Below are 7,205 nucleotides of genomic sequence, written 5' to 3' on the forward strand. Positions count from 1 at the left end.
AAACACCACACTGTACCCCCAAAGTGCATCAATGTACACAGTTACCATTCAATAAAAAAAAAAAAAAAAGAATCTTCCTTCCTGGTCAGTAACTCAACCATACCTACTGCCCAAGTTTTAACATTTTAAGACTTCCATTTTTCCTCACCTCACACCACCTCAACTCCAGGTGGTTCCACGCGCATCTCAACACTTACAAAACCAATTTGTAACTCAATTTCCATTCCCTCTAAACTAACGCACTCTAGATTCCCTCTAATATAAGCAGTTTCCAGAGTCATCCTGCCAATCATTGGTTTTCACCTAACTCAATCCCCTAAATTTCACACTGGCCTCCTCACTCAAAGCATCCTGCTAATTAGCTGTTCCCAACAGGTCCTCCCTTCCCTGGGTCCCTTTTTGCGCATGGTTACCTCGCTCCTAACCCTGAGTTGCCGCCTTACTCACCTTACCCAACCCTTCAGGAGCACTTATTTCCTGTCTCTCAAAAACCTTCCTCCCCATTTCGCAGTCCGAAACCACTAGCCCCAAACCAATTCCCGACCACTCCCCCCTGCTTATGATTCCCTACGCCCATTCTCCTCCGGGTTCTTCAGACCCAGCCCCCGGTCCTCCGTCCCTCAGACCCCGCCCCCAGGACCCTTCTCCTTCAGGCCCCTCCTCCAATGCCCCCTCTCTCCTCAAGCCCCGCCCCAAGCCCCCCTCCCTCGGGCCACCCTCCCACTCAGGTCCGCAGGTCATTTCAGCAGCCCCAGCCCCTTTCCGACCTGGCCGCAGCTGTTCCGGGGGCGAATCCTCCGCCACCTCCGCTCCGGCTTGGTCCTGTCCCGTTCTCCCCCCGGCAAGCTCTCTTTCTCGCTGCCGCCGCCGCCCCTTTTGCCAACCCGGAAATGGATTGCTCCCACCGTCCCCAGCGTCCGCGAACAAAATGGAGGCGGGGGAAAAAGGAGGAGGGAGCGGAGAGGGAAAAACGCTAGACGCATGCGCCCCTCGAAAGCCCTCCCCTACCGGCGCACGTACGGACGGAAGCGGTCGGATCCGCAGCCATCTTGGGAAGGTCGCGAGAATTTACATTAACAGCTAAAGGCAGTATTTGCAATTTTGGCTGCAATTAGAATTTCGTGGGTAGATTTTACTAACTAGTGATGCCTGAATTCTACTGCCAGAACTTCTGATTTAATTGGTCTAGAGTACAACTTAAGCATCGGTATTTTAAAAAATTGCTCAGGTGATTCATTCTAGCGTGTTCCCAAGGTGGAGAAACACTGGGCTAAACTGAGTCATTCTTGAAAATACTTTTTTTATCTTTACCCCACCATGCGCACACACACTCCTCCCATAAATGTCTTTTCTTAATCTCCAGTTAAGGAAGCTCCGGTTGTCATAGCAACTTCGAGAGGCAGACCCCTACTAACAAGTCCTCATGTACGTCATCTCTAACCACCTGACCTGAACACCGATCTCTTCTTCCACGGGCGGGGGGGTTTCTCCAGCCTCCAGGGCTGGAGCATGGTGCTGCGTGCTTCTCCAGCTGCTTGGGCCAAGAAGAGAAATCCTGTACCCGCACTGCCGGAGCTACTGTTGACTCCGTGGCAGTCGACTAAGGATCTCTTTCCTAGTCCACCCACAAAAGCCCTTTTCCGTTGCAGCCAACTCCATTCCCGTGTATCCTCAAAATGCTTTTCGGGTGAATCCGAAGTTAGGGGACAGAGTTGGGACTTAATTCCTATTACTTACAAGCTGTCTGCTCTTGGGCCTCAGCCTATTCTATCAATAGAATAGGTTTAATAGTGCCTGTCTGATCTGTCTCATAAGGTCGTTGGAAGGCTCAAATCAGGCAGTGAATGGGAAAACTCGTGATAAGCCATAAGGTACTATTTTTGTTTTCCTTCTGTTCTGCCGTGAGTAGTACTGGGCACCACCTGCTTGTCAAGTAAATGTCACATTGACAACTTTCTGTGGGCCAGACACGGGCCTAGGCACCAGGAGATGACTACCGAGGTGACTAAGACAGAACCTCTACCCTCAGGGAACTCATTGTGTGGGTGGACAGACTGATATGTCAACAGCTAGCTGAGATGCTAGTCAGCATATGATTAGTACTATGGGGACATATATGCTGTGGGACATCAGACAAGGGAGTGATTAATTCCTGTGATGCCAGAAGGTTTTGTAAATGGTTTTGAACTGAGTCTTGAAGGATGAGTAGAATTTTATTGCTAATTGGAGAAGGCAAAGAACACATTCTGGGGCAAGGGATCAGTGGGTGCAAAGGTAAAGATTTTCAGGTATTTATTATGTCTTGCATCCTGCATGCCTGAAGGTGGAGTGATTGAGCCATAGAGATGGTATCTAAACTCTACCTAGGCCAGTCCTGGTGGCTCACACCTTTAATACTAGCATTTTGGGAGGCTGAGGCAGGATGATTGCTTCAGCCCAGGAGTTTGAGGTTGCTATGAGCTATGATGACACCTCGACACTCTACCCAGGGCTCGACAGAGTAAGCCACTTTTTTTTTAAGGCTTGGCACCCATAGCACAGTGGTTATGGCGCCAGCCACGTGCACCAAAGGTGGCAGGTTTGAACCCAGCCTGGGCCTGCTAAACAACAATGATAACTGCAACAAAAAAACAGCCAGGGGTTGTAGCTGCTGTTGTAGTTCCAACTACTTGGGAGGCTGAGGCAAGAGAATTGCTTAAGCTCAGGAGTTTGAGGTTGAGGCGGTGCCTGTGATTCAATGGGTAGGGCACCAACCCCATATACCGAGGATAGCAGGTTCAAACCCAGCCCCGGCCAAACTGCAACACAAAAAATAGCCAGGCATTCTGTCAGGCGCCTGTGGTCCCAGCTGCTCTGCAGGCTGAGGCAAGAGAATCGCCTAAGCCCAGGAGTTTGAGGTTGCTGTGAGCTGTGATGCCATGGCACTCTACTGAGGGCAACATAGTGAGACTGTGTCTCAAAAAAAAAGAAAAATTAGCTCTCGGCCTTAGCGCCATCTTTCTAGAAACCTCCGCGCCATGAGAGCAAAGTGGAGGAAGAAGCAAATGCGCAGGCTGAAGCGCAAAAGGAGAAAGATGAGGCAGAGGTCCAAATAAACCGGCTGGTTGTACACTCGTGAAGGCCACAAGAGAAGGAACATGGGATGCCAGAGGCTAAGGAGGCTAGTACAAGCTGCTGGACTGCATGCTACTGTCTGGAATTTGCTCTCAGTGGATATAAGACCTCATCGCCATCCGATCACCAAGACCACCCCTAAGAGACCCACCTTGCTCACACTGAAACAGTCCCTTGCCCTGGACCTGACATCCTGGACTCGTTCTGTTTATCACCTGTGGCTGAGTGTAACCAGTATACAATAAATCATACCTTCTGCTGTTTTGGCTGATGAAGCAAAAAAAAAAAAAAATTAAACAGCTAAAAATCTTGGATAAAATTATTTTTAAATCTTAAATGCTTTGATGAGTTACTGAAAAAGTAAGAAATTTTCAGGGCAAAACAAAGCAAGTAAAAGCAAGAGATGTAGGGACAGATAAATGGAACACTGAAGCAGGCTTTTGCTCTGAGGGCACTTGGCTAACTAGGGGAATTTGAGTTTTCATCACTGTCTTATGGGAAAAGGAAATACCCCAGCCTCTCCTTAACAGGGAGAATTTAACAGGAGACCCTTCCACCAAAAAGATGAGACCCAAAGGACTACATCTTCACTATACAAGTGAACCAGAAATAGACCTGTCCCCTCTCCTTTAGATATAGGGTTAAGGGAGATACATTCTAGGCTTAGATAATTATAAATAGATTTTTCACATGCATGTCTTAGCAGAACATTCAAGAGTCGGGTAGAATCCAAGATAATTCTTTTCTGGGTGGAACCATCCCTTGCATTGCAGCTTTCCAGCATGCTGGACCTCTGCACATCAAATGTCAGTAACACATTCGTGTGATTGTGACAAACAGGAAAACCAAAATTCCAAAATGCCCCCATGGAGAACCATTGCCCATACTCAACTGTCAACTTGACAGGGGCCAATTTGTGAAGAACTTTATTATCTTTGGGGAAAAGGGCTGAGCACAGTAGCTCACTCCTGTAAATCCTAGCATTCTGGGAGGCCAAAGCAGGAGGACCAGCTTGAGGCCAGGAATTTGAGACTAGCCTGAGCAATAGCAAGACCCTCATCTCTAAAAAATAGAAAAATTGACTTGGTGCCTGTGGCTCAAGTGGCTAAGACACCAGCCACATACACCTAAGGTGGCGGGTTCGAATCCAGCCCGGGCCCATCAAACAACAATGACGGCTGCAACTAAAAAATAGTCGGGCGTTGTGGTGGGCGCCTGTGGTCCCAGCTACTTGGGAGGCAGAGACAGGAGACTCGCTTGAACCCAGGAGTTGGAGGTTGCTGTGAGCTGTGATGCCACAGCACTCTACCCAAGGGGATAGCTTGAGGCTCTGTCTCAAAAAAAAAAAAAAAAAAAAAGAGGGAGGAGGAAAGAAAAAAAAGCCTGGGAGCCTATAGTCCTAGCTACTTGGAGGCTGAAGCAAGAAGATCACTTGCACCCAGGAATTTGAGATTGCAGGGAGCTATGATAATGCCACTACATTCTAGCCTGTGCAACACAGCAAGGAAAAGTTGGATTTTATCTTGAGGACAAATAGGGAAACCATTGAAAGGTTTAAGGAGAGAAGTACCATGACTCTCTTCATATCCTAGAAATATCCCTCTGACTGCAGCAAGAAGGATGGATTAAATGGGGCCAGGCTAGAAGCAGGGATGCCAATTAGAAGGCTACTATGTCCTTCTAATAAGTCCACATGAGAGGTGAAGTTACCTGCACTGAACACTGGTTTGGCACAAAGGCTTTGGAATCAGGGCTGCCTGTCTGCAGAGCTCAGAGCTTCTCAGTTCTCCGCATTACTGAATAGGGCAATTATAACTTGTCTATGTTATCTAATCTATACTGGCCTCCAGCCTCTTCATCTGCAAAATGGAGATAAACCTAAGCGGAATGTACCCTGAGTGTTTATGCACATAGAAGGCACTTACTAACTTTAGTCAGGATCATTATTCAAGTATCAACAATGGAGATGTTTAAGAAATGGAAAATGGGGACTGAAGAGAGGGAGGCGCCAAAGATGATTGCTAAGTTTTCCAGCTAAGACTTATCTGGAAAGAGTTGCAGAAGGAGAGAAGGAGCTGGGGTGGTGAAGGAAACTGAATAGACTGGTAGAACATCTGAGAAGAGAGGTTCAATAGGCCACTACATGTTTGGGTCTGGAACTTAGAAGAGCAATCCTAGGAATTTGGGACCCATAAACTGTGGTAGCTACTCTCCAAAGACGGCTTCCAGTGAACCAGAATTCCCAGTACTCATTGTACCTGGACTGGCCTGTGACTCCCTTGAACCAGTGGAATGCAGCAGAAGTGAGGTTGTGCCAGGTCCAGAACTAAGCCTGAAGACTTAGCAGCATCTTCTTGTGTGCTTGGGGGACCCATAAACTCACAGGTAAGAAATCAGCTACTCTGCAGCAGAGGCCACGTAGAGGGAGAGGCCTTGAAATCATGAGAGCATACTGTTCTGGAAACTGCAATGAGTGTTCAGGAAGGAAGCGTGGTTAGAAACATCAAAGCTGGTGAGAGGAAGATAAGTGTCCTTGGATTTGGTTACATGGCAGTCATTGGTGCCCTTGGCCAGGGCACTTTCAGTGAATGGAGAGAGCAGAAATCAATGATACTGGGTTAAAGAATGAAAGAAACAGAGAGCAGCAAAACCAACCAAGCCAGAGTCACACATACTGATCCCACAAGCATAACATTGGAGGGGAGGTTTGCTGAACACCACATCCAATATGATAGCATTTACATAAAAATTAAAGCATGTAAATATAAAATGCTATTAAAACTCAATAATACAAAGACAACCCAACTGAAAAATGGATAAGGAATTTTTTTTTTTGCAGTTTTTGGCGGGGGCTGGGTAAGAACCGGCCACCTCCAGCATATGGGGCCGGCGCCCTACTCCTTTGAGCCACAGGCGCCGCCCAGATAAGGAATTTTTAATGGAGTGAATAATGCCTCCCAAAAATTCACATTTACCCAGAAATATGGGATTCAACTTATTTGGAAATAGAGTCTTTGCAGATGTAATTAGTTAAATTGAGGTCATGCTGGGTTGGATGAGGTCATACTGTATTAGGTGGGTCCTAAATCTAATGCCTGGGTGTCCTTACAAAAAGAAGAGAGGACACAGAGAGACACACACGGGGAGAACCCCATGTGAAGATGGAGGCAGAAATTGGAGGGATGACTTTACAAGCCAAGCTAACAAAATTCACCTTTTTAACCACTTTAAAGTATACAATTGGGTGGTTTTTAGTATACTTACAATGTTGTACCTAATTCAAGAACATTTCCATCACCCAAAAGAAACCCCAAGTCCATTAGCAGTCTCCCCTGTTCTGACTGTCCCCACCCCCTGATAAGCACTAATCTATTTTCCATCTCTATGAATTTGTCTATGCAGGACATTTCACATAAATGAAATCATGCAATACATGGCCTTTTGTGTCTGACTTATTTTATTTTATTTTATATTTTTTTAGAGACAGAGTTTTATTTTGTCGTCCTCAGTAGACTGCTGTGGTGTCACAGCTCATAGCAACCTCCAGCTCTTGGGCTTAGTCGATTCTCTTGCCTCAGCCTCCTGGCTATTTTTGTTGTTGTTGCAGTTTGGCCAGGGCCAGGTTTGAACCCGCCACCCTCGGTATATGGGGCCGGTACCTTACTCACTGAGCCACAGGTGCCACCCAGTACTTCATTCCTTTTTATGGTGGAATAGTATTCTGTTTTATGGATGTACCATATTTTATTTTATCCATTCATTAGTTGATGAACAGTGGGTTGTTTCCACTTTTTGGCTGTTACAAATAATGCTATTGTAAATATTCTTGAACAGAGGGTTTTGGGGAGGAGGGGTGATGAATATGTTCTAAAATTGGTGGCAGCCAGGTGCCAGTGGCTCACGCCTATAATCCTAGAATTCTGGGAGGCTGAAGCAGGTGGATTGCTTGAGCTCAGGAGTTCAAGACCAGCCTGAGCAAGAGCAAGACCCCCATCTCGATTAAAAATTGAAAAACCAGGCTCGGCGCCTGTGGCTCAAGTGGCTAAGGTGCCAGCCACATACACCTAAGGTGGCGGGTTTGAATCCCCAGC

At 46.8% G+C, this 7,205-nt stretch overlaps 1 protein-coding gene across 1 annotated transcript in view; it reads right to left on the reverse strand.

Moving 5' to 3' along the window:
* WIPF2 (WAS/WASL interacting protein family member 2) overlaps positions 1–941 on the reverse strand; it is a 59,354-nt gene extending 58,413 nt beyond the window's left edge. Inside the window, exon 1 of the mRNA XM_012803203.2 lies at positions 768–941. The gene's annotated coding sequence lies outside the window, so the exon portion shown is untranslated. The remainder of the gene's footprint in view (positions 1–767) is intronic.
* Positions 942–7,205: the final 6,264 nt, after the last annotated feature.

The sequence above is a fragment of the Otolemur garnettii genome, unplaced genomic scaffold (assembly GCF_000181295.1).
Source record: "Otolemur garnettii isolate 467f Iridium unplaced genomic scaffold, OtoGar3 scaffold00018, whole genome shotgun sequence".
NCBI lineage: Eukaryota > Metazoa > Chordata > Mammalia > Primates > Galagidae > Otolemur > Otolemur garnettii.